Below are 25,297 nucleotides of genomic sequence, written 5' to 3'. Positions count from 1 at the left end.
TGGGAGGCTGAGGCAGGAGGATCACCTGAGCCCGGGAGGTACAGGCTGCAGTGCGATATGATGCCACGACTGTACTCCAGCCTAGGTGAGAGACTGAAACTCTGTATCAAAAAATAAAAATAAAAATGAATGTTTAAAAAATCCTTTGGCTTCCTAACTTAGGCATAGGCCATCCAGATATTTAAACACAGGTGGCTGGTTTCCTTACTTATTTTATGTTTCACTCAACCCAAATTCTTCTCTGTCTGCAACTTAACAATTTATTTACTCATCTGTAAATGGAAAGTTTTATTATAGATTGTATATTTAGTTATTTGCAGGGTATTTTTTTGCAGTGGAATTAGTTATATAAAACAAAATACCAGCACTATATCCTCATAAATAAACTACAGACCAAGGATATGCTGTGATTAGAGACAGAATGAAAATCTGAGAGCTCAACTACTTGGCTTCCCTTTCAGTCTTCATAGAAATCCTCCAGTACCTCAGGGGATGTCAAGGGCTTCATGATAGAAATAGCAAAAAATACCAAAACATTGAACTATGAAATTTCCATCTAGTTTAAAATATTTATATATTTTATTAAGGTGAATTAGCTTCTTTTCCTTAGGCGGTCTTTATAGGTGACTCTGACTCTATTTGGCATCTGGGGCACTTTTCTGGATAAACCCCAATGTGTCAAACTGAAGGATCTATCTTAAAATGCTCCATTTAAAAAATAGCCAACTTCAAAATTGAATTTATGATATGCAAAAATGGTAGCTTTGCTGCCTTTTAATAGAAAAATAAGCCAATGAGAAATGGTTTACTCAAACATAATTCAAAAAAACACTGAAGATTTGACTATATAAATCATCATGAATAAAAATATAACATCACTTTCCTATTTATAAAACTCTTTATTCTCAGATATCTGAAAAATTCTAAAAACAAGCAGCACAGAAGAAGAAGTTCACATGATTTTCTATCTTCCGTTTTCCTTAATTGATGCAAAACAGAGACTATCCAGATCTTCTGGCCTATATTTCAGTAAGCAAAGTATAGAGTGGGTGACCACCTTGATTTGTTTTCATAATATAATGTCTTATACATATAGAAATGATTTTAAAAATGACTTATTTGGATGTAAAGCACTCCTACTTCTGCTCGTTATGATTACAAAGGATATAGTTGTACCTATTGGACTGGCAATTTTAATTTTAATATTCTTTAGAAATTTTCACTATAAAAATTATGTGACACTTTCAAAACACTGAAAAAAATTTGTCTTAAGAAACTTTTAAAGGGATAGAGTGAAACTTATTTCATTATTTTTACTAATAAACTTCAATCTCAATCAATGGTAAAATATCCAAGTTAGGGCCAGGCACGGTGGCTCATGCTGCAATCCCAGCACTTTGGGAGGCCCAGGTGGAGAGATCACTTGAGGTCAGGAGTTCGAGACCAGCCTGATCAACATGATGAAACCTCATCTCTAATAAAAATACAAAAATTCCCTGGGTGTGATTGTGGGTGCCTGTAATCCCAGCTATTATGGAGGCTATGGTATGAGAATCACTTGAACCTGGCAGGCAGGAAGTTTCAGTGAGCTGAGATTATGCCACTGCACTCCAGCCTAGGAAACAGAGTGAGACTCTGCCAAAAAAAAAAAACTGGGCAAGATGGCCAAACAGGAACAGTTCCAGTCTGCAGCTCCCAGCAAGACTGACGCAGAAGGCAGGTGATTTCTGCATTTCCAATGGAGGTACTGGTTCATCTCATTGGGACCGGCTAGACAATGGGTGTAGCCCACGGAGGTCAAGCAGGAGAAGGGTGGGGTGTCGCCTCACCTGGAAAGCCCAAGGGGTTGGGAAACTCCCTCCCCTAGCCAAGGGAAGCCTTGAGGGACTCTGCCGTGAGGAACAGTGCACTCTGGCCCAGATACTACGTTTTCCCCACTGTGTTTGCAACCCACAGACCAGGCAATTCCCTAGGGTGCCTATACCACAAGGCCCCTGGGTTTCAAGCACAAAACTGGGCAGCCATTTAGGCAGACACCAAGCTAGCCGCTGGAGTTTTTTTTTTTTGTACCACAGTGGTGCCTGGAATTCCAGTGAGACAGAACCGTTCACTCCCCTGGAAAGGGGACTGAAACCAGGGAGCCAAGTGGTCTTGCTCAGCAGATCCCACCCCCATGGAGCCCAGCAAGCTGAGATCCACTGACTTGAAATTCTCACTGCCATCACAGCACTCTGAAGTTGACCTGGGACATTCGAGCTTGGTGGGGGGAGGGGCATCCGCCATTACTGAGACTTGAGTAGGCAGTTTTCCCCTCACAGTGTAAACAAAGCTGCCAGGAAGTTTGGACTGGTCAGAGCCAACTGCAGTGCCACAAAGCCACTGTAGCCAGACTGCCTCTCTAGATTTCTCCCCTCTGGGCAGGGCATCTCTGAAAGAAAGGCAGCAGCCCCAGTCAGGGGCTTATAGGTAAAACTCCAATCTCCCTGGGACAGAGCACCTGGGGGAAGAGGTGGCTGTGGACACAACTTCAGCAGACTTAAACGTTCTTGTCTGTTGGCACTGAAGAGAGCAGTGGATCTCCCAGCCAGCATTCGAGCTCTTTTAAGGGACAGACTTCCTCCTCAAGTGGGTCCCTGACACCCGTGCCTCCTGACAGGGAGACATCTCCTAGCAGGGTTCGACAGACACCTCATACATGAGAGCACCAGTTGGCATCTGGCAGGTGACCTTCTGGGACAAAGCTTCTAGAGGAAGGAGCAGGCAGCAACCTTTGCTGTTCTGCAGCCTCCACTGGTGATATCCAGGCAAATGGTCTGGAGTGGAGCCCCAGCAAACTCCAGCAGACCTGCAGAAGAGGGGCCTGACTGTTAGAAGGAAAACTAACAAACAGAAAGCAATAGCATCAACATCAACAAAAAGGATGACCACACAAAAACTCCACTCAAAGGTCACTAACAGCAAAGATCAAAGGTAGATAAATCCACGAAGTTAGGAAAAAACAGCACAAAAATGCTGAAAATTCAAAAAGAAACAGAATGCCTCTTCTCCAAAGGATCACAACTACTCGCCAGCAAGGGAACAAAACTGGACAGAGAATGAGTTTGACAAATTGACACTGGTAGTCTTCCGAAGGTGGGTAATAACAAACTCCACTGAGCCAAAGGAGAATGTTCTAACCAAATGCAAAGCAGCTGAGAACCTTGATAAAAGGTTAGAGGAATTGCTGACTAGAATAGCCAGTATAGAGAAGAACATAAATGACCTGATGGAGCTGAAAAACACAGCACGAGAACTTCGTGAAGCATACACAAGTGTTGATAGCCAAATCAATCAAGAAGAAGAAAGGGTATCAGAGATTGAAAACTTAATAAAGTGTGAAGATCAGATTAAAGAAAAAAGAATGAAAAGGAACAAACAAAGCCTCCAAGAAATATGGGACTATGTACAAAAACCAAAGCTACATTTGATTGGTTTACCTAAAACTGATGGGGAGAATGGAACCAAGTTGGAAAACACACTTCAGGATATTATCCAGAACTTCCCCAACCTAGCAAGACAGACCAACATTCAAATTCAGGAAATACAGAGAACACCACAAAGATACTCCTCAAGAAGCACAACCCCAAGAGACATAATTGTCAGATTCACCAAGGTTGAAATGAAGGAAAAAAATGTTAAGGGCAGCCAGAGTGAAAGTCTGGTTACCCACAAAGGGAAGCCCATCAGACTAATAGCAGATCTCTCTGCAGAAACCCTACAAACAAGAAGAGAGTGGGACCAATATTCAACATTCTTAAAGAAAAGAATTTTCAACCCAGAATTTCATATCCAGCCAACCTAAGTTTCATGAGTGAAGGAGAAACAAAATCCTTTCCAAACAAGCAAATGCTGAGGGATTTTTGTCACCACCAGGCCTGCCTTACAAGAGCTCCTGAAGGAAGCACAAAATATGGAAAGTAAAAACTGGTATCAGTCACTGCAAAAACATCCCCAAATTTAAAGACCATCAGCACTATGAAGAAACTGCATCAACTACTGGGCAAAATAACCAGCTATCATCATAATGACAGGATCAAATTCACACATAACAATATTAACCTTAAATGTAAATTGGCTATGTGCCCCAAATAAAAGGCACAGACAAGCAAATTGGATAAAGAGTCAAGACCCTTCAGTGTGCTGTATTCAGGAGACCCATTTCACGTGCAAAGACATACATAGACTCAAAATAAAGGAATGGAGGAAGATGTACCAAGCAAATGGAAAGCAAAAAAAAAAAAAAAAAAAAAAAAAAAAAAAAAAAAAAAAAAGCAGTGGTTGCAATCCTAGTATCAGATAAAACAGACTTTAAACCAACAAAGATCAAAAAAGACAAAGAAGGGAATGACATAATGATAAAGGGATCAATGCACCAAGAAGAGCTAACTATCCTAAATATATATGCACCCAATACAGGAGCACCCAGATTCATAAAGCAAGTTCTTAGAGACCTACAAAGAGACTTAGACTCCCACACAATAATAGTGGGAGACTTTAACAACCCACTGTGAATATTAGACAGATCAACGAGATAGAAAATTAACAAGGATATTCAGGACATGAACTCAGCTCTGGACCAAGTGGACCTAATAGACAACTACAGAATTCTCCACCCCAAATCAACAGAATATACATTCTTCTCAGCACCACATAGCACTTATTCTAAAATTGTCCACATAATTGGAAGTAAAACACTCCTTAGCAAATGCAAAAGAATGGAAATCGTAGCAAACAGTCTCTCAGACCACAGTGCAATCAAATTAGAACTACTCAGGATTAAGTAACTCATTCAAAGCTGCACTACTTGGAAACTGAACAACCAGCTCCTGAACGACTACTGGGTAAATAACGAAATGAAGGCAGAAATAAGTTATTTGAAACCAATGGGAACAAGGACACAATGTACCAGAATCTCTGGGACATAGCTAAAGCAGTATTTAGAGGGAAATTTATAGCACTAAATGCCCACAGGAGAAAGCAGGAAAGATCTAAAATCAACTCCCTAACATCACAATTAAAAGAACTACAGAAGCAAGAGCAAACACATTCAAAAGCTGGCAGAAGACAAAAAATAACTAAGATCAGAGCAGAGCTGAAGGAGATAGAGACATGCAAAACCCTTCACAAAATTAATGTAAGCTGGAGCTGGTTTTTAAAAGATTAACAAAATAGATGGACCACTAGCCAGACTAATAAATAAGAAAAGAGAGAAGAATCAAATAGACACAATAAAAAACGATAAAGGGGAGATCACCACTGATCCCACAGAAATACAAACTACCATCAGAGAATACTATAAACACCTCTATGCAAATAAACTAGAAAATCTAGAAGAAATGGATAAATTCCTGGACACACACACCCTCCCAAGACTAAACCAGGAAGAAGTCAAATCCCTGAATAGACCAATAACAAGTTCTGAAATTGAGGCAGTAATTAATAGCCTACCAACCAAAAAAAAGCCCAGGACCAGACAGGTTCACAGCTGAATTCTACCAGAGGTACAAAGAGGAGCTGGTACCATTCCTTCTGAAACTATTCCAAATAACAGAAAAAGAGGGAATCTTCCCTAACTCATTTTATGAGGCCAGCATCATCCTGATACCCAAATCTGGCAGAGACACAACAAAAAAAGAAAATTTCACTGTGATATCCCTGACGAACATCAATGTGAAAATCTTCAATAAAATACTAGCAAACTGAATCCAGCAGGACATTAAAAAGCTTATCTGCCACTATCAAGTCAGCTTCATCCTTGGGATGCAAGGCTGGTTCAACATATGCAAATCAATAAATGTAATCCATCACATAAACAGAACCAATGACAAAAACCACATGATTATCTCAATAGATGCAGAAAAGACCTTTGATAAAATTCAACACCCCTTTATGCTAAAAACACTCAATAAACTAAGTATTGATGGAACATATCTCAAAATCATAAGAGCTATTTATGACAAACCCACAGCCAATATCATACTGAATGGGCAAAAGCTGGAAGCATTCCGTTTGAAAACTGGCACAAGACAAGGATGCTGTCTCTTACCATTCCTATTCAACATAATATTGGAAGTTCTCGCTAGGGGAATCAGGCAAGAAAAAGAAATGAAGCGTATTCACATAGGAAAAGAGGAGGTCAAATTATCTATGTTTGCGGATGACATGATTTAATATTTAGAAAACCCCAGAGTGTCAGCCCAAAAACTCCTTAAGCTGATAAGAAACTTCAACAAAGTCTCAGGATACAAAATCAATGTGCAATAACCACAAGCATTAGTATGCGCCAATAATAGACAACCAGAGAGCCAAATCATGAGCTAACTTCCATTCAAAATTGCTAAAAAGAGAATAAAATAGCTAGGAATACAACTTACAAGGGATGTGAAAGACTTCTTCAGGGAGAACTACAAACCATTGCTCAAGGAAATAAGAGAGGACACAAACAAATGGAAAAACATTCCATGCTCATGGATATGAAGATTCAATATAATGAAAATGGCCATACTGGCCAAAGTAATTTATATATTCAATGCTATTTCCATCAAGATACCATTGACTTTCTTCATAGAATTAGAAAAAAACTACATTAAATTTCATATGGAACCAAAAAAGAGCCCATATAGCCAAGACAATCTTAAGCAAAAATAACAAAGCTGGAGGCATCATACTACCTGACTTCAAAGTATACTACAAGACTACATTAACCAAAACAGCATGGTACTGGGACCAAAACAGATATATAGACCAATGGAACAGAACAGAGTCCTCATAAATAACACCACACTTCTACGACCATTTGATTTTCAGCAAACCTGACACAAACAAGCAATGGGGAAAGGATTCCCTGTTTAATAAACGGTGTTGGGAAAACTGGCTAGCCATATGCAGAAAACTGAAACTGGACCCCTTCCTTACACCTTATACACTGATTAACTCAGGATGGATTAAAGATTTAAATGCAAGACATAAAACCATTAAAACCCTGGAAGAAAACCTAGGCAATACCTTTCAGGAAATAGGCATGGGCAAAGACTTCATGACTAAAACACCAAAAGAAATTGCAACAAAAGCCAAAGTTGACAAATGGGATCTAATTCAACTAAATATCTTCTCTACAACAAAAGAAACTATCATCTGAGTGAACAGGCAACCTACAAAATGGAAGAAAATTTTTGCAATCTATCCATCTGACAATGGGCTAATATCCAGAATCTACAAGAAACTTTACAAATTTACAAGAAAAAAACAACCCCATCAAAAGTGGGCGAAGGATATGAACAGACAATTTTCAAAAGAAGACATTTATGTGGCCAACAAACATGAAAAATGCTCACCATCAGTGGTCATTAGAGAAATGCAAATCAAAACCATAATGAGATACCATCTCACACCAATTGGAATGTCGATCATTAAATGTCAGGAAACAACAGATGCTGGAGAGGATGTGGAGAAATAGAAATGCTTTTGCACTGTTGGTGGAAGTGTAAATTAGTTCAACCATGGTGGAAGACAGTGTGATGGTTCCTCAAGGATTTAGAACCAGAAATACCATTTGACCCAGCAATCCCATTACTGGGTATATACCCAAAGGATTATAAATCATTCTACTATACAGACACATGCACGCGTATGTTTGTTGCAGCACTATTCGCAATAGCAAAGACTTGGAAGCAACCCAAATGCCCATCAGTATTGGACTGGATTAAGAAAATATAGCACATATACACCATGGTATAATATTTTGCTGTCATAAAACAGAATGAGTTCATGTCCTTTGCAGGGACATGGATGAAGCTGGAAACCATCGTTCTCAGCAAACTAACACAGGAACAGAAAACCAAACACTACACGTTCTCACTCATAAGTGGGAGTTGAACAATGAGAATATATGAGCACAGGGAGGGGAACGTCACACACCAGGGCCTGTTGGGGGGTGGGGTCAAGGGGAGGAATAGCATTAGGAGAAATACCTAATGTAGATGATGGGTTGATGGGTGCAGCAAACCACCATGGCACATGTATACCTATGTAACAAACATGCATGTTCTGAACATGTATCCCAGAACTTAAAGTATAATTTAAAAAAAAAAACAATTTTTCATTGATACAATGCTCTTGCTGCATTTTTAATAGTACTATATTTCATCAACATTTTTATTTGGTTCAACTTCTTTTTATTTTTGTTTAAGCATTTAATTATTATGCCAAAGAAAAAATGTAGAATTTGAATGAGTATAAACATGTCTATAACCTTCTTTATATATTTAAAGAATATACATTCTATTTTTTTCTGATTTGCTTATATTATCTTCAACATACTCTTTATGAATGTCATTTGTAGATCAACTATTATATTACTATTTAAAGCTATTTATTTTTATTGGAATATAGAAAAGTGAGTTATCTTAATTGAAGCAATAGTGTGTATAAAAATAGCAGCCCATGAGTAATAGAACAAGTCTTAACATCTATCATTAAAGCATTGTGCCACTTGCTGTAAACCAAAAATAAAATTGTAAGCCTCCCAAATAATTAAATGGATCCCTCCTCTTGGCGAAGGGCATTTCAAAGTAAACCTGAAAAACTAGTTCTGGCCATCTTGGGAAGGATATGCCACGTTATAATTTGTTCTCTTTGTAATTCAGGCACAACTGACCATCATTAACATCAAAATAGAGATCTTACAAGTGAAAAACTCTTTGTAGCAATAAGACACCAAACTACAGCCTAATTCTCATATACCATCACAAGACAGATAGCAGGTCTGGAAAGAAACTGAAGTATTTACCCCCAAATTGACACATTTTGAAATTGCCCTGCAAAGCTGCCTTGTGAAGAAAATGTACACTCTGTAGAGAATTCTCATCACTTTTCAAGTGTTTTCCTGATCCAGGAGAGATTAACTAATGGTCTGGCACCTTTTTAGATCTGATCAGAGAAATTTACCATATATTCTCTCTGAAGCCTTCTACCTGGAAGCTTCATCTGCATAATAAGAACCTTGGTCTCCACAATCCCTTATCTTAACCCAGATACTCCTTTCTATTGGTTCCAGGTCTTTGGATAATAACTTAACTCTTTCAAACAATTGCCAATCAGAAAGTTAAAACCACCTTTACAAAAAATATAACTGACAAAATTATTACAATGAAAGAGATATAACCTAACTGACTCCACCTTGCTTCAGCCTCCAAGCTGTCCTTCATTCTTGGGCATAGGCTGAGCTAACATTGGGAGAAACTTAGTTTATAGTTTAACCTTAAAACAAAGCTGATAACAGCCCTTTCTCAAAACAAACCCCCTTTTTGCCAGAGGATTAGACTGTCTTTGCAGGACTAACAAATTAGCCACAAGGTTAGAGATTATGGTTTAGGAGTCATGCAGCTGGAGACTACAAGATTCTAAACCTCCCCAATTGCTCCTAGGGATAACATCACTGTTGTTTTGACTCCCTATGATTTTATCTCCAACCTGACCAATCAACACTCCCCACTCCCCAGACTCCTACCTGCCAAATTATCCCTAAAAACCCCTGATATGGTTTGGATCTGTGTCCTACCACAAATCTCATGTTAAATTGTAATCCCCAATGCTGAAGGTGTGGCCTGGCAGGAGGTGATTGAATCACAGGGACAGATGTCCCCATAGGTGCTGTTCTGTTGATGATGAGTGAGTTCTTTTGAGATCTGGTCATTTCACAGTGTGTGGCACCTCCTCGCTCTCCCTCTTGCTGTTGCTCCCAACATGTGAGATGCCTCAATCCCCATTTGTCTTCTGCCTTGATTGTAAATTCCTTGAGACCTCCCCAAAAGCCGACGCTGCCACGCTTCCTGTTCAGCCTACAGAACAATGATCCAATTAAACCTTTTTTAAAAAAATAAATTGCCCATTCTCAGGTATTTCTTTATAGCAATGCAAAAACACATAAATACAACCCTGATCCCTGAATTTTCATGGTGACTGATTCGAGTAATAATAAAATTCTGGTCTCTTGTACAGCCGGCTCTGTGTGAATTAAACTCTTTCTTTATTGCAATTTGCTGTCTTGATAAATCAGCTCTATCAGGAGAGTGGGCAAAGAGAACTTGTTGTGCAGTTGCAAAATCTTTGAATCCACCAAAAAGTGGCCCTGCTCTTCGAGTTGTCCTGCCTTTCCAGACAGAACCAATATATACCTTGCATATATTGATTAATATCTGCCTGAAACTTCTGTCTCCCTAAAATGTATAAAATCAAGCTGTAATGCAATCACCTTAGGCACATGTTCTCAGGACCTCCTTGGGCTGTGTCACAGGTCGTGGTCCTCACATTTGCCTCAGAATAAATCTCTTCGAACGTTTTACAGACTTTGGCTCTTTTTCATTGACAAAGCTTTTTGGATATGGTAAAATTTTCTACTTGCCTTGTGTTGTTTTGCATAAAACCAATGTGCTGTTTTAAATAAAGAGAGGGTTTTTTTTTCTTTTGTTTCTAGATGCTATTTTTACTTCCTTGCCTATTGACACTGGCTAAGACCTCCAGTAGTGAGGGAGAGAAAAAGTCCCACATATTGAGCCTAGAAAGTAATTCTAGAATCTGCTCCGGGAGGTTGGGGGGAAGCAGATGAATAATAAATTTCTGCAACAGAAGTTTTTAGAAATGTCAGAGGTATTAATTAGAACCTTGACTCTAGTCTTTTCAAAGTCTGAGAAATGGCAATGAGGGACAGCCTAGTGAAGAAATTAAAACATTTTACCCCCCAAATATATTTCTTTGATATATTTTGAAATGGCTGCTTCTTGGCCAGTAGGTAGAAATGGCCTCACAAAGCTGTCTTAAGTGGGGAAAATTTGCATCTGTAGAGAATCTCCATTAATCCAGCCATGCCCCCTTCCCTTTCTGTTCCTTTTCCCAGATCCAGCAGAAATTGAGAGTCTGAAACCTTTAAAAGTCTGAAAAGAAATATTTATCATATGTTCTTTCTGAGGAAGGTTTCCTCTACATAACAAGGCCGCCTTTGCTAGCAATCCTCTTCTCTCCCTTCAAATAACTTGTTTTACCAGCATTGAAGCCCCCATTCTTTCTATAACCTAAAAATGGTATATACATTTCTGTAACTCATTGGGAAGTTGGGTCTTCGTTCTAAAACTCCTGTGTATGCACCTTAAATAAATTTGTATACCTCTTCTCCTATTACTCAATCTGCCTCATGTCAGTGATTCTTAGTGAACCTTTAGGGTTCCAAGAACAAATGGCCCCACATTAGCACATTTTACTTTCAAGTCCCAGTGATACTCTTATCAGCAGATAATTTTAATAGTTGTGATTGCTCAGCATGGACTTGAGTATTACAAATGAAAGCACTATTACTCTGTTTTCTCTAGAACACCTTTCTCAAGGTCATTTTCACACATTGCCCTTAGGTTCTACCTAAATAACTTGAGCCTGTCTCTTCTAATATTTGGATTTGGGACTTTGGCTTTCCTGGATGTATGCCATTCAAGCAATATTACTGTTGCAATTAGAGTAGTTTCATTTTCTCCAACACCTATAGAAGGTTATTATTTTCAAAAATGCCCTGGTAATTGTTTTTATGGAACATGAGTGAATTGAGAAAATATCCACTCCTAACCCTTTAAAAGTTCTAAAATATAAGACAAAATATGTAACACAAACATATATTAATAAGTTTATATGTAAAACAGCTTGCAATCAGTTTGTATACTACTATATCCACATGCTTTCCAATATCAAATTTTAAACATCACACTTGAAATATTAAAACATTTGAAAAGCAGCAGCAAACAAGTCAGAAAAATTGCAATATAATCATTGCCTAATGGTATAATGATGTCTCACAACATCAGTAAAAGCATTCACTGTGTACATGCTATTCACTTGGTTGACTTTCAGCTATTGTTTGACTAAAATTGTTTACTCTAAATTCCTTAATCTCTCATATATTCATTTCAAAATGTTCTTAAGTTTTTAAGTAAATATCTTCTCTTTCTTTGATGTAGATTTGAGACATTGCCATAGTTCTTCCTTTCTTTTAGCAGCACAATATAAACTATTCTCTGACCTACTCAGCACAACTTTATTATTTTCTAATCCCACATGTCTTTGTGATAGTGTATTGCAAAAATATTTTTTGTGTCACAAATTCGTGTCACACTTGTGATAAGTTAATGATACAAAAGTGATCACCAATTGATTCTGAATGTTTTATAAATAATGCATCCAAAAGTAGTTTACCACAAGTATTTCCCTTAGACCCATGAAAACTTGCCCAGTTTTGAAAAAGCCAGTGCTTTGGAGTGACTTCCTCAAAATTTCCTATATCGCCCTTTGATGCCTGGAACACAGGAATATCTTTCTTCACTATGCAGAGCACCTTAAACCTAAACGAGAACCTGCATGGGACTCGGTCCTTATTTCTGTTTTATGGTATATTTCGAAAGAAATTTAAGGTTTGGCTGATAAACCTACCTGAAGAAAAGATCCTACCCTACTTTCAAAGCTGTAACAATGCCCAGATCCAGCTCAACTACAAATCAGATTGATTTAGTGCCCAACTCCAGTGTTATTATAAAATAAGAGGCACATATTTTTTAGAAGGTATTTATTTTTAGTTCGAACTCTACTGTTTTCTTGTATCAAGGTCCTTCATAGAATCAAACATTACAAGACAAAGAATAAGCAAATAATGTGCAGTGTTTGAGAGACAAAATAATAGAAACAAACTCAAAATTATTCCAAATGTTGGAATAATCAGATATAATTATGACAAATTTTTAAAGAATCTTCAGGAACACATGCAGCATGCACACAAGATAGGAAGAATCATCAAAGAGGTGGAAGGAAAATAAATGAAACCAAGGAAGCTGAAATTTTAAAAAATTAAATGTGATATTTGAAATAAAATAGTGTATTTATATACAACAGAGAAAAGAATCTAGTAACTTAAAGCTGAGTCAGTAAAACATACACAAACTAAAATACAAAGGTAAGTAGAGTGAAAATAGCATTTGTGATTTCTAGGTAAATAACAAAGGTTTTAGCAACCACGTAATTGGAGACTCAGAAGGATAAGTGAGAGCATGGGGTAGGAAAATATTTGCTGAGATACTTGCCAAAATTGATAAAACACAACTCACAGATCCAACAAGCTCAGCAAAACCCAACTTGGATAAACAAATGAAAAAATAAGATACCTAGAAACACAGTCAACTACTGAGAATAAGAAGATGAAGGAGGAGAGTTGGAGGAGGAGAAGAGAGAAGAGAAGGATGAAGGTGGAGGGACGGAGAGGAGAAAGAAAAAAGCAGCCTAAGAATACGGCACATGGAATACAAGGGAGTAAAGACAGAAATGATGTTAAGAAATGTCATTTTAAAATGCTAAAAGTAAAATAAAGAAAGATGGAAGAAAATAAAGAAGGAAAGAAAGGAAATAAGAAAGAAAGGGAAGAAGAAAACATGGGAGAAAAAAAGGAGATAAGCCAATGAGAAATAAAACGCAATATATTATGACTATAGGTTTCTTCACGAGCATTCAGACGGAGGCTTCTAACTTTTAATTACGTGTATTATCCTAAATCTGCAGGTTACCCAAATGAAACTTCAAACATTCCTTTAGCAACGAACCTGTTAATGCATTTCCTCACCAACTAATCTGTTAATGCATTCCCTCACCAACTAACCTGTTAAAGCATTCCCTCATCAACTAACCTGTTAAAGCAGGTTATTTTGCAAAGGAGGGGCAAGAACTTTTACTAATTGCCTCCGTATTTCCAATGACCACCTGGAAGAGACTCTCTCTGGCTTCCTGCACCTACTATCAATAACTGATCAAGGGGTAAAGCCCACTAAGAATGAGACTGCCTCAGTGTAAGAACTTTACTTGGTGCTAATTTCTCCTTCTATATCTGGATTCACTTTCATTATTTTTAGTCTCTCTGTTATCTGGAGGGAAACATCTTTGGAAAGAAAAGTCATTGATCCCTGCACTGGGAGTTGTCAGGACACTTTCTCCTAGGGGCTAGGATAATCAGAAAAGTGCCATGTTTTCCAACAATTATTTCAACTTCTGAATCATAGAGGGACCCTCTAACTTAAGTGAGAGCTGCAAGCAGCTGAAGTGTATTAGCCCCCATTGGTGGCCTGCAGTCCAGCCAAATTCGCAGGGCAGCAGTCCTTGGCTCAGGTCACTGGACCTCCAGGACTCACCTGGTGCTGGGCACCAGTGCCTGCAGGAGAGGCAACAGGTAGCACACTGAGCTGAATCTCATGCTGTTGCCTGCTGGGGGCAACATCTTGAATGATGCTATGTCTCATCCTCTTATCAGATATCTTTTTTTTTTTTTTTTTTGAGACAGTCTCACTCTGTCGCCCAGGTTGGAGTGCAGTGGCAGGATCTCTGCTCAATGCAATCTCTGTCTCCCAGGTTCAAGCGATTCTTGTCCCTCACCCTCCCAAGTAGCTGGGATAGTAGGTGCCCACAACCACGCCCAGCTAATTTTTGTATTTTTAATAGAGATGGGGTTTTGCCATGTTGGCCAGGCTGGCCTTGAACTCCTGACCTCAGGTGATCCACCCGCTTTGGCTTCACAAAGTGCTGGGATTACAGGCATGAGCCGCTGCGCCAGGCCCAGACATCTTTTCTTCTTGGGGAATTATTGGCCTTAATTCCCCAAAACATCCTCTCTTCTTTGTCATGGTGAAATTCAAATCCAGAAGTTGATTTCTTGGGTTTTGGAGGGTCAATATATAATTTTTAAAGATCCAGCAGTGCAAATAGTAGGCACACTTAGCACAGGGCAATTCACACGGAGTCCGAACCATGGTAGTCTTGGATAAGGACAAACAATTTCATTACACTCTCTCTCACAGTTCAAGTTTGTTTTCTTCCTGGATTTCCTTTCTTCTCTTTTAAACTTGTGTTCCCTGCAGTTCAGTCTTTTTTTTTTTTTTTTTTTTTTTAACCAAAGTGAGCTTATTATCATTTTTATGGCTTGACCTCTACCATTATAAGATAACTCCCATACATGTGTCCCTTTCCAAGCATTCTTTTGAGTATCTACAAGGCAAACTGGATCACACTGAAGCTCAAGAATATTATGTAAGTTGCCTGAGGACATACAGCAAGTAGCAGGTAGCTGAGATAGGGCTTGAACTCAAATCAAAGATTTCCTATTTCTTTCTGATCATCTTTCTGTATTTCCTGGAATCCCCAACTCCTAAGACATCTGATTTTTAAACCTGAGAGTCATTCGTCCCTTATTACTGTTTCTTCCTCTTTTCTCATGTCACCAAGACCTGTTGATTTTCTCTTATATATATTTGTTTAATCCAACCTCCCAGTCCCACCTCCATCCTTATCAGAACCCTAGAATAATAATTCATTACCATTGTCTATAAACTGAACTCCTCTCCCTATGGTAGATTTTTATTAAATACATGCCCCACAGTAATTTATGTGAACAAAAATTCTCCTTATTAGTTTAAAAGTCCTGGGCCAAGGGCCCTACTTATCTTTACAATGCATGTCTCTTCTCTTTCTATTATTTTCTTCCATGTTATACTTACACATATAGATATTTATGCTTTTAAAACATATTCAGCATAAAACTAGACATAAAGTGACTGTAAAGGTGAAGAAATAGAACTTGAGTTACTATAATAGAAATCTGTCATTATATGTAACACATGGGGCTTTTACTATTCAGGCATGTTATGCCCTGTGTTATTGTTCTTTGGGATCTAGTCTAATGGATTCCAAATGTGTACTTCCTATCTCCCTCAGCAGGAGTAAGCAGAGGGTAATGTGGGAATACACAGAGTTCAAAAAGCCTCAAAGTCAGAGAAGACCTCTCCAAAGATGAAACATTTGATTATATTATCTAACAAGAAAAACAGATTTCCATATTTTATTTTATTGGTTACCTAATGCTTTTCACATATGAAGTCTAATTTAGTCTTCACCACTACTTTTTGTGGAGTAGGAATATTTATCTCAATTTTACAGGTAAAAACAAATAAGGCTCTTGAATGTTACACAAGTTGCCCAAGGCAATGTGCTAGTGAGTAGCTGAGACAACTTGAACTCAAATTAACATTTAAGAAAAATGAGAAAATTGAGATCCAGTAACTGGCTCAAGGTCAACAGTGGTAGGAGAATATTCCATTTCATGTCTTGATTTCCTGTCTAGTCCCTTGTAATTCTTCTTCCTTTTGTTTTTCTGTATATCACACTGTCCCCAGCAATAAATTAACATCTTAAACTTACTTTGTACACATCATTTAAGATACAGCCCTATCTAATCCAAGTAAACATTTGAGATCAAAACTAATCTCTTGACAATTTTTAATTAGACTAATATTTATCAAATGTGATGTGTGCCGAGTATTGGAGCTGTAACTGCTATGAGTAACCAGACCATACAATCAAGGCACTCTCCAACTTGTCTAAGGTTCAAATCTAAATTTTTGCATTGCAAAATTTTGAAGGACTATTTTACCAATTTCCTGGTAGTTATATTGCCTATTTTTCACTTTTATTTTTAGTGTACTATCTTGGTTTTATTTAAATGTAGTTTCTTATAGAAAAACCTACATTGTTGCACTTCCACTGAAGAGAATATTGACAAAGGCTATTTTATTTCTTCATTGGTTGGGGGCAGTCATGCACTTGCCTCAGGGTTTTCTGTTATTCTTCCATGAAACCCAGAAATAAAAGCATACATGCAATTGTTGATTGTGCATTTACTCCAAAGGCTCAGACCAAAAAAACTAAGACGTTATAATGCGATAGACAAAGCCATATGTTTCCTCAAATCAGATCTTCCACACTTGCATCTACACGTGATACTGAAATAAAGTAAAACTAAGCCAATAATCACCCATCAAATACTGAATGAGTATTTTTTTGGTAAGAAAAATGAGTTAATGTTATAGACACACACACTTTTACATAACATGTGTATATATAACATAAAACATATAACGACCAAATACCTACATGTTAATAAAAATATATATATTTATATATAATTCAGATATTATACATAGATATGTAAGATATGTGATCCATGTATACTATGTAACAAACCTGCATGTTCTGCACATTTATCCCAGAACCTAAAGTAAAATTTTAAAAAAAGTTATATATATATATATATCTCTCTAAAATAAAAGAAATAGCCAAAAAAAAGTGTGATCAAGATATATAAATACATATATACATATATATATGTGTCAATTTTTTAAATCATAGATTCTTGATCATATGTAGTGGAGACTTAATGTTTTTCATCTGTCTACTCTGTCTTCATTATACTCCTTTTGAAAATAAACATGATTGTTCTTGGGAAAGAAAAAAAATTCTTCTTTTCCAGTTCTTGGGGTTTAAGTAGGGTAGGACCCACTGGCAAGCTTCATGGGTAGAAGGTATGTGCTTCAACTCTGACCAGTCAGTGATTTTATTTCCTAACCCAAAGCCAGGTCCAGGAATGGGCTACTGTGAGAACTGAAAGAAATCATACATGCTAACCCATAAGAAAGCAGACTACATCAAATATGCCATTTGAAGTTTTTTCAGATCACATTTGAAATTCTACTTCACTCTATTTCTGTTGCTTTCATGAAATTTGAAAGTAATGGAAGGTGTCATCATTTCATTTTCCCTCCACTAGTAGCAACTAGGTGTGAGTTTGTTCCATGACAGACTTTAGTTTCATTCACTTGAAATAGGTCCCAAAGTTTCATTTCCATAGTTTGTGTTGCCTTGAAGTTTAGCTGCTGTGCTTTTGAGCTGCATTCCAGACTACAAATATTGAGATTTCTATTCTTTCCATTTATTGCCTTGTGGGATTTATCACAGGGATACTTCAGCACTTCAACTCCCAAATAAGAAAGTATTTATTGTCACTTTTTTTTCCATTTGATATTCTATTTTTAATTGTAATTCATTATACTCTCTTTCTACGCTGTCTAAGGAAATAATCTTACTCACTAAACAACAACTAGGGTTTATGTTAGACCTCAGCTATTCAGTGAAAAAGCAATCAGATGAAAATAGGTTATGCACCTTTGAAAGAAATTGATTACACAGATTTTTTTTGTTCTAATAACATAGCTTGGCTTGATTAGCACTCTGATACTTTTGAAGTATGGAGAGGAAGTAAAGCTGTTATCATGGATGGAAAAGAAACACACTGAGGCTAAGCGACATCCCTAAAGCCACCACGAAATATGATCCAGAAGCTGAAATTCTGACACAGACAAGGAATTCCAATTTACTGCACATTGTAATTCCAGAATTTCTCAGTATCAATTTTTAAGTTAAATATAAGAACCAGGTTTATAATAGGAAATGTATTAGTTAATGGGGAGAAAATAAGGATTAATAAGATGTAGCATTTATGCCCTTGTAGGACCCAGAATTTCTTCATATTTTTATTTGAGCATGGACTGAGCAGAATATAAAAACCTAAAAATAAAACTACATAATTTAGGCTTCTTGCTACTCCTTGTTTCCAAATTCTATTTTAAAAAGTTCACAGGGCTTTTTGCAACTTATTTTCAGAAGCTTAAGTTTGATATACTTTTTTTTCCAACAGATTATGAAAGTTTTACTATACACAGAAGAGGAAGTAGCTAAAAAATTTGGTTCCCATAGTCAATGCCCTTCAATGAAAGACCACCAGAAATATACCTGTAATTGAACAAATTTGAGTTTATTAATTCTGGCATCTAGGAGAAATGCACATCATGGGATATCAAGAGACATCTCAATAAGATTGTTTTATTATGAGGAAATTTTATTATAGGACTGAACTTCTATTAGGTAGTTTTGGTGAGAGTTCAAGAAAGTGGTGCTTTGCTCTGGCTTAGAGCAATTCAATGAATGAGAATCTCGATGCATTTTACCTAGCAGGAAGAAAGAATAGAGTTAGGCTAAAGCTACGATTGGTAATTTTGTATTCATCACCCACAATGGTTGGGGGAGGATATGTTTGCAGGGACCTTCTTTTCTGTCAGTGTTCAGACAATATCATGAAGTGGGCTTGTATTTTGCTTTGTTTTATTTTGTCTTTGTCTTACTTCATCACCATCTCAGAGTGACCTTGTCAGATGGTGGTATTTTGCGAGACTGTGTTCAAATGTACAATACTACAGCCTGTCTTGTTCTGAATGCTAGCACAGCTTTTAGATATCATTGACTGCTGTTTCTTTTCAAAATGTACTGTTCAGACAGAATCAGATAATTTAAATACTTTTAATATTTAAATTAAATATTTAAATTTAATTTAATTTAAATATTTTAAATATTTTAATTTTTAAAAATTGAAAGGAATTAAAATTAAAAGAGAAATTAGTTGCTTTTCAGTTTTGGGATTTGAGTATAGTCAACAAAAGTGATTTGGGGCAGGAGATATCACTTAGTAGTCATGTTGCCTTGATTTAGCTAGCTTTATTATTAATAAAATAAAACTCATAAGAGCACTTACCTCACAGGGTTGTAGTAAAGATTAAATGAGCTGGTGTGTGCAAAGTTCTTATCAAAGTGCCAAGCACATAACACATTCTCAATAAGTACTACTGATAATGGTGCTATTGCCAACAGTGGGGCAGTGGTAGCATTGGAGATCATATCTAGACCCAAATTTGCTATATTCACACTCTCTCACTCAATGCCTGTATTTATGTTTGGTTTTACCACTCACTAGATATGTGACCTGATTCTGTGTGGTTCTATGCACAGTTTTGGCATTAGACAGCACAGTTAAACATCCCAGCTATGCCACTTATTGGAAGTCTGGTCTTAGATAGGCTCCTTAACTTCTTTGAGTGACAATTACTTAACTATAAAATGCAAATAATACTAGTATAGATGGCATGGAGTCTGCTTGTTATACAAATAGATAAAATATACAAAATATTGAGCCTATAGTTAATGTTCTCTAAATTGCAGTTCTCATTATTATTAGCCACAGTCCCCCAGCTTGTAAGGTGAGAGTCAAAATAGTGATGTGAAATCACATATAAGCAATGTATGAGACAAAATTATAAAGCATCACACAAATGAAAGGGCTGTTTGTATTATTGCAATAGGAAGGAAATACATGCTGTCCTAGGATCCAACTCTCCATTCAGAAACTTAATGACAAGAACAGTATCTTAGAAATAATTTTGGCTGATATTTAGTAACAGTGGCAAGGATGTAGACATGTATTGAACTTTATTTTTTTCTCCATTGTCTTCCAAATTTGGGTCTTGACCTTGGAGAAGTCATTTAATTCATCTGGTTTTAATTATCTACCTACTTAAGTGACAGATTTTGTGATAAAGAGATGATAAGAAAGCTAATAAAATAATATTTATAGAACTATTTGAAGTCTTAGGTGAAAAGTAGCACACGGGCAATATCTATTATCTCACCATTATTTTGTTACAGAAAGTGAGCAAAAATTGTTTCTCACAATAATCAACAACGGCAAAATATCAATGTATTTATTTCAAAACCTGAAGAAAATTCCTGCAAAACCACGGAGTTAGTAAGCATAATGTTGACTTTAATCCTGCAACTCTGGAGCCTGACTGCCTGAGTACAAATCTTGGCTATAGGTATGACTTTTTAACTGCAGTACTGGGCTACTGCTCAACCTCCTTTCCACAGCTGAGTTTCCTCCTCTGAATCATGGACATAATAATAGGACTGTTGTGAAAAATAAAATGAGTAACATAATTTGCTTGGAATACAAACTGCCTGTCCCATAATGTAGGTTGTAATTATTGCCATGAAATGTAACCTTACCGCATCTTAAGTCTGATAGAGATTAAATAGGGCTTTGCTACAAATAACACCCTATGTGAAGGAAATACATGCACAGTGCTGTGGGAGAGTCACAGGCACAATGTCTGGACAGAAAACCTGGCCTCTCTACAGGACATCAGGAAGCTGGTCAAGTGAATTCTGAAAGCTGTAGTCAAAGAAGGGACATGAGGTTGAAATTTAAATAATACAATTAGATGAACAGGCAGAAGCGTATCTTGGATTGACAGACACTTTTATTTCACCTTGGGATCTATTCACTAACCCTTCTGCATACATGGGAATCCTTTTTATACAGCTCTTTTTAGGGTAACTGCTTCTACCCTTGCTTTTTGAGACCTGGGATGAGATCAACTGCTTATCACTATGACTAGCCAGTATCATTGCCTTATTTTCTCTAACTCCCATTCAAACTTACAAAAATAAATCTTTCACTGAACTTGCTTAAATAAACCAGCTTAAATTAGTCATTTCTTGTATTTGGGGACAATGTCTACAACTTGTTTGGGATTTGTGAATGGTTCTTACTAAGTGTTCAAGTTTCAGGTTTGAAACTTTTACATCTTCTCAACTCTGTTCTTGGTTTTGGTTATCCAAATTCTAGATTAAATTCTTGACTGTTACACCCATTGCATTTATTTTTTTTTCTTTAATTATATATGCTTTAGACTGTTATACACATTCCATTTATTTTTTTTCTTTAATTATATGTGTTTTAAATTTTAGGTCTGTTTTTACGTTCTGTCTCCACCCAAATTTCCTTTTCAGGGTGAAGTTTGTTTTGTGGAAGACTTTTTACTAGAAATTAAACAGAATGGTCTATTTTTTTTTTTTGAGTGAGACTTGTTAATTTGTCTCTTTCAAATATTTTGTCTTTGTCAAAATTATTGGCTCAATGATATTCATAATGTTCTCTTTTTATTGTCCTAATTTTCATGGGGATTTAAAGTGATATTCTCAATCTTAGTATATATAGTTTGCATTTTTTTCAACCAGTTAATCTATCCGGTGTTTATCGGTTTTATTGATCATCTCAAACCTTGAGCCACTGGTTTCATTGATTTTTTTTCTCTTTTGATTTCTATTTAAAAAAATTTATCATTGTTACATTTTTTTTCAGATTTTAAGTACTTTCAAATTTATTTTATCTGTTCGTCATTCCCTTTTCTTTCTATTTCTACCTTCATCTGAATTAATTGAATATATATTATGACTTCATTTTATCTTATATATGCCTTATCCCTTCCCCCAGATTTTGGTAGTCACTTTAGGGTTTACAGCAGGACTCAGCAACTTTTTTTTCTTGTAAAGGGTAATTATAGAAAATATTTTAGATTTTATGAGGCAATAGAAGGTTTTTATTTAAAGTATTTTATAATGTATTTTCAGGCAATATTAACTACTTTTCATGTAGTTTAAGAACCTCACAACAATATACTTCTCTTTTCCCAAGTTTTATGATATTGTTTCATACATTGTACTTTGACTTATGTTAAAAACCCTAAAATCCAGTTTATTTTCTTAAATAATTATTATTTTTTTATTTTCCTAAATTTGCTGTTAGTATTATTCTTCTTTGGTCCAACTCCTGGTTTCCGTTTATTACTCTTCTCCCAAGGACCATTGTTTTACACTGCCTGTTAATGAATGTATGAAAATTATTGTTCCATATACTTACTTTTTTTTTTTCCTGTTTAGTTGTGTCATTTGAAGGTGTAATATCAGTCTCTGATATTCTATCAGGAGAAGAAGTCTGGCATTAGTTTTTGAATAATCTTTGTTGCTTTTGTCACTAACTCCCACTTTTTTTCATTCTGTCCTCCATTCTCCTCAGGAAAGAATGATCTTTATAAACTACAGATTTGATTATGCTACCATCATACATGTCTGTTAGCATGAATAATAAAATCCAAATTTAGCCTGGTATACAAGACTCTCCATGATCTAGTCTGTCCTACACAATAGGACATGGCCTACACAATAAGGAGTATAAAGTAGAGTATACCTGTATTCTAAAGACCAACTAGACCTCTTGGTGTTCACCAAACACTCCGTGATCCCTCTTGAAGCTTGCTTCACAAACATAGAACTAGAACTCCATTTCTACACTTTAGTTTTAAATGTGTTTTATATGCCTTTTAAGAACAAGCTGAGGCATCACCGAAGCAACTGTATCATTTCTGAATACCAACTCCCTTTCTCTCTGTTTCTCTGTCTCTTATTTTCCTCTTTACTTCCATTAGCCTAGGTAGTCATTGCTGGTTTACATGTCTGACTCCTCTGGACTCTGAGCTCTTTGCATAAAGGAATGTTGTCTTTGATTTCTGTGTCTCAAACATCTGTTCGTATCAAATATCTACCTGACGTCTGAATCAAATAGGTTTGTAGGTACCCATGAATGTATGCTAGTGGGCAAAGAACTATATTCACCAAGTAATGTGAACTTTAGAAAGACAATAGGGCACTCTTTCTGTGATTAGCCTCTATTTAATATGTGCAAATGCTCAACACATACCTAAATGGTTTTAGGTTACATTTATCTCAGAAGCCACAGGTATAACACAAACATATTATTGCTTTTTCTCTGGTTTAATTTTTCCCCATATCATTGCCTCCAAAATTGTCCTGTAACTTATAATGCCAGTAAATGTGGAACACAAATGAAATGATAACTGTTTTTTTCTTATTGTTCTTTTTTTTTTATTTATTATTATTATACTTTAGGTATATCTCCCAATGCTATCCCTCCCCCGTCCCCCCACCCCACAACAGTCCCCGGTGTGTGATGTTCCCCTTCCTGTGTCCATGTGTTCTCATTGTTCACTTCCCACCTATGAGTGAGAATATGCAGTGTTTGGTTTTTTGTTCTTGTGATAGTTTACTGAGAATGATGATTTCCAATTTCATCCATGTCCCTACAGAGGACATGAACTCATCATTTTTTATGGCTGCATAGTATTCCATGGTGTATATGTGCCACATTTTCTTAATCCAGTCTATCATTGTTGGACATTTAGGTTGGTTCCAAGTCTTTGCTATTGTGAGTAGTGCCGCTATGAACATACATGTGCATGTGTCTTTATAGCAGCATGAGTTAAAGTCCTTTGGGTATATACCCAGTAATGGGATGGCTGGGTCAAATGGTATTTCTAGTTCTAGATCCCTAAGGAATCGCCACACTGACTTCCACAATGGTTGAACTAGTTGACAGTCCCACCAACAGTGTAAAAGTGTTCCTATTTCTCCACATCTTCTCCAGCACCTGTTGTTTCCTGATTTCTTAATGATTGCCATTCTAACTGGTGTGAGATGGTATCTCATTGTGGTTTTGATTTGCATTTCTCTGATGGCCAGTGATGGTGAGCATTTTTTCATGTGTTTTTTGGCTGCATAAATGTCTTCTTCTGAGAAGTGTCTGTTCATGTCCTTTGCCCACTTTTTGATGCGGTTGTTTGTTTTTTTCTTGTAAATTTGTTTGAGTTCATTGTAGATTCTGGATATTAGCCCTTTGTCAGATGAGTAGGTTGCGAAAATTTTCTCCCATTTTGTGGGTTGCCTGTTCACTCTGATGGTAGTTTCTTTTGCTGTGCAGAAGCTCTTTAGTTTAATTAGATCCCATTTGTCAATTCTGGCTTTTGTTGCCATTACTTTTGGTGTTTTAGACATGAAGTCCTTGACCATGCCTATGTCCTGAATGGTAATGCCTAGGTTTTCTTCTAGGGTTTTTATGGTTTTAGGTCTAAAGTTTAAGTCCTTAATCCATCTTGAATTGATTTTTGTATAAGGTGTAAGGAAGGGATCCAGTTTCAGCTTTCTACATATGGCTAGCCAGTTTTCCCAGCACCATTTATTAAATAGGAAATCCTTTCCCCATTGCTTGTTTTTCTCAGGTTTGTCAAAGATCAGATAGTTGTAGATATGCGGCGTTATTTCTGACGGCTCTGTTCTGTTCCATTGATCTATATCTCTGTTTTGGTACCAGTAACATGCTCTTTTTGTTACTGTAGCCTTGTAGTATAGTTTGAAGTCAGGTAGTGTGATGCCTCCAGCTTTGTTCTTTTGGCTTAGGATTGACTTGGTGATGTGGGCTCTTTTTTGGTTCCATATGAACTTTAAAGTAGTTTTTTCCAATTCTGTGAAGAAAGTCATTGGTAGCTTGATGGGGATGGCATTGAATCTGTAAATTACCTTGGGAAGGATGGCCATTTTCATGATATTGATTCTTCCTACCCATGAGCATGGAATGTTCTTCCATTTGTTTGTATCCTCTTTTATTTCCTTGAGCATTGGTTTGTAGTTCTCCTTGAAGAGGTCCTTCACGTCCGTTGTAAGTTGGATTCTTAGGTATTTTATTCTCTTTGAAGCAATTGTGAATGGGAGTTCACTCATGATTTGGCTCTCTGTTTGTCTGTTGTTGGTATATAAGAATGCTTGTGATTTTTGT

At 36.7% G+C, this 25,297-nt stretch overlaps 1 long non-coding RNA gene across 1 annotated transcript in view; it reads right to left on the bottom strand.

Moving 5' to 3' along the window:
* Window positions 1–18,817: 18,817 nt before the first annotated feature.
* Window positions 18,818–25,297, bottom strand: part of LOC129048662 (uncharacterized) — a 33,672-nt gene continuing 27,192 nt past the window's right edge. The window contains exons 3-4 of the long non-coding RNA XR_008511187.2: window positions 22,532–22,589; window positions 18,818–18,947 (exon numbers count right to left, since the gene is read on the bottom strand). This is a non-coding gene — a long non-coding RNA (uncharacterized LOC129048662). The remainder of the gene's footprint in view (window positions 18,948–22,531; window positions 22,590–25,297) is intronic.

The sequence above is a fragment of the Pongo abelii genome, chromosome 9 (genome assembly GCF_028885655.2).
Source record: "Pongo abelii isolate AG06213 chromosome 9, NHGRI_mPonAbe1-v2.0_pri, whole genome shotgun sequence".
NCBI lineage: Eukaryota > Metazoa > Chordata > Mammalia > Primates > Hominidae > Pongo > Pongo abelii.
Note: the sequence above shows the minus strand (reverse complement) of the source record. Positions and strands in the feature narration are given on the sequence as shown.